The following is a 3,344-nucleotide window of genomic DNA, read 5'->3' on the forward strand; positions in this document are numbered from 1 at the left end:
AGAACGAGCCGTTTTAGGTAGGCGTGGTTGACTCTTAACTTTTATAAAGAATATCTCTTTGGATTTGAGACTTTAGTCTTTGCAACTTTACAGATCTTCTTTATGCACCAAGAGCTTGTAACACACCAAAGAGAAAGGAAAAATTTAAATCGCATCATATGACCCCTTTAACATGTAAAATTCATTGGACTTCCACTGAAATGCCATGCGTTCGATCGGCATGGTAAAAACTGACTCTGAATATCGCTGTTTATAAGATCGTTTGGGGGTTTGAACTTTCTTGTTTTTTCTTCGGACCTTTTAAGATGATTGTTTTTATATGCTACTGAGATCCGGAGCAAAGACGGAAATAAGGAGTAAGGGAAACAAAGCCGAAGAAAAGAAGCTGAAATGGCCGGAAAAGAAGTCACTGAACTCCTTACGTCATTAAAAAAATGAAATCGTGGAATTTAGAAGAGAATTTCAAGGTTTTTCCAAGGATACTAAACAAGAGATCGGGGAGTTGCGGAAAGATGTAAAGGAGTTGAAAGTTAGAGTCGTTGAGTAAAGAGTCGTTGAGGTGGACGAAAAACAGCAGCTCTCAGCGCAAGCTTTAAGCTATCTTATACAACAAAACAAATTGCTGCGCGAAAGGATTGATTATCTAGAAAATTAATCTTGGTAAAATAATTGCGCTTTTCCACTGCGTGATACGACTCGGCTCGGCTCAGTTTGCGTTTCCACTGCAGTTTAGTACCGCTTTAGAGTGGGCAGGATTATTTACATGTTGTTATAGTTGCGCCACCTCTACTGCCGTTTTTCATTCCACGTCGCCCCATCAAGCTCTCGCTGGATCCGCTCCTCGGCTATCACTTCAGTGACGCAGGTAGTTACGATTCTCTCCAGCCAATCAGTGACCAGCAGAGTTTACACGTCATGGTTTGGTAACGGTACGGTTCGCTTGGAACCTCAAACAAGGTGGTACTGAAAAAAGTACCAGGTACCAGGTACTGTACCCAGTGGAAAACCGAGCCGTACCATGCAGTGGAAAACCGCCATAATATACGGATTAGTTTTTATGGTATGTGTATGTAAGGGAACTGATCCAACAAAATATAGTTCAACCGTATATATAGGGCCAGAAAGCTCTCGGATTTCATCAAAAATATCTTAATTTGTGTTCTGAAGATGAACGAAGGTCTTATGGGTTTGGAACGGCATGAGGGCGAGTAATTAATGACAGAATGTTGATTTTTGGGTGAACTACCCTTAAAGTGTCCGGATAGTTTTTGGGGCCATTGCATCTCATTTGTGCCGTCACTGTTTTCATCTTTCTCATGACTGGACTTACTCATTGAATTTGGGAGAGCAGACGATGGCAATGGACTCCGGCAGCATCATCTGGTATGAGCAGTGAGTATGCAGGTCAACGCTGGACAGGAAGGCTGTTTGAGTGGGGTGAGTCTGTGGAGCAGAGCGACAGCGACATCTGAATGATGACCACAGTAAGACAACTAACTGTATGTCTCAACTCAGCTTTACTTTATTTTCATTCTTCCACATACACAGTATACAGAAGAACGAAATGTAATTTCTCAAAGACACTGACAAAACAAGTATACACATGTGTTCAAGACGACAGGGATCAGACAGAAGAGCACATTAAATATAACGAGCAATAAACATGACGAGCACAATAAATATAACAAGGCAGAAGTGTCTCCACTGTACTGACAGACATTCAGGGAAATTACCATTTCAAATTTTTTTAATATTACATGCTATTGCATATATGTGGTTCATATCAGTTATATAGCAAGAGAAGGCAGAAGTGTGATGTAAGGTTGCGACTCACATGTATCCAGCCCAGCGTGATGAGGTCGTACTGGTCCTGCACCAGAAACAGCTCCTCTTCATTCTCTGTGTCACAGTAATCTGGACCTCCACACTGCTTCGGCACAATCACATGTGTCACTGTGAATGTGGTCCTGTTCTGCAACAGGCACACAAACACTCTCCAGTCAGATGTCTTAATGCACTGTATTGGTAAAGCTTATCCAAGAACTGTATTAAACTGTACCTATCTATCTATCTATCTATCTATCTACTAGGGTAGCAAATATCAAGTCTTTCTGTGACAGGTCTCACAAGTACTAAACTGCTATGCATCTTCTCTATGCTACTTTCTATTGTTACACTTTAGATTCTATATAGAGTAAATGTTGTTTAAAAAAACAAACAAAAAAAAACAGGAGAAAAATAAGAATTTATTGGATGAACCAGTTCACCAAATCGGACTGAACCGTCCGAAACAGTTTGCAGCTCGAACAGCACAGATCTACAGTTTACTCAATCAAAACTCACTTTCAGATGCCTGACAGTCACTCCGACTCGAAATGAGCCGAAATACCGGCGTATGATCCTGTGATGCTGGGTTTTGCCAACTCATTCAGCACTCCAGTTCCTCCAAAAGTCACTGAATTGAAGAAACAGTTTAGACTGAAGAACTGATAAGCCGCTGTTACGAGCATGTATGAACCGAGCACTTGAATAAAGTGGCAAAATGACAGTTTTTATGGTTTCTCATTATGTTAAAAGGTGAGTTTATTAAGACTAGTTCATTTTATATGCTTTAGACATAATTGGATATGCTTTAGCCATAATTGGGTATACATGACATTATTGGGTATACGTGACATTGCATGATTATGTAAATGAACTGGTGAAACAATTGTGTGAACCAGAAGTAAACTGTCTGAAAGATCCAGTTCAAGGAAAATAACTGGATTTTCCTGTAGCCTGAGGCTCTGGATTACAGGTAATAATTTTGTAAATAATGCTCAGTTTCTTGCACAGACTGATCGTTTCACTTCATAAGATCTCAGTATATCATCAGGGGCCACTGGTATTAATTTTGTGCTGCCTGATATGCTTTTTTGATTCTCAAAGTGCTGGTAGCCGCTGACCTACATATTATGAATCACCAAAGACCATGGTTTCAGCCAAATATTTTCTTTGCTTTTCTACTGAAGAAAAAAGTCACCAACATCTTGGATAGCCTGAGCTTGAGTAAATTACCAGCAAATTTTCGTTTTGGGGTGACCTATGCCTTTAACAGCTGTTTATTCAAGTTTAAATGTTTATCGCAGCAAATCTTTTACAAGAAACATTCATCTTGGTCTGACAAGCCTTTAGCGAATCACATTGAGCCTGGTAACAGGCAAAATTTAGGTGACTCGCAACATTCAACTATGGTACAAAATCATAATAAAGGAATGATAAATCATGTCACAAAGTCATACCAGTCTCCCACAGAGTATCCCACAGGTTTCCACTGCTCTTATGGTGTTGTTATTGGCCAATCG

General features: G+C 40.0%; 1 pseudogene; it reads right to left on the reverse strand.

The window, feature by feature from the left end:
- The window catches only part of LOC107698073 (STAM-binding protein-like A), an 8,531-nt pseudogene that overhangs the window by 1,712 nt on the left and 3,475 nt on the right, over positions 1–3,344 (reverse strand).

This window comes from Sinocyclocheilus anshuiensis, unplaced genomic scaffold (assembly GCF_001515605.1).
Source record: "Sinocyclocheilus anshuiensis isolate Anshui unplaced genomic scaffold, SAMN03320099.WGS_v1.1 scaffold1163, whole genome shotgun sequence".
Classification (NCBI taxonomy): domain Eukaryota; kingdom Metazoa; phylum Chordata; class Actinopteri; order Cypriniformes; family Cyprinidae; genus Sinocyclocheilus; species Sinocyclocheilus anshuiensis.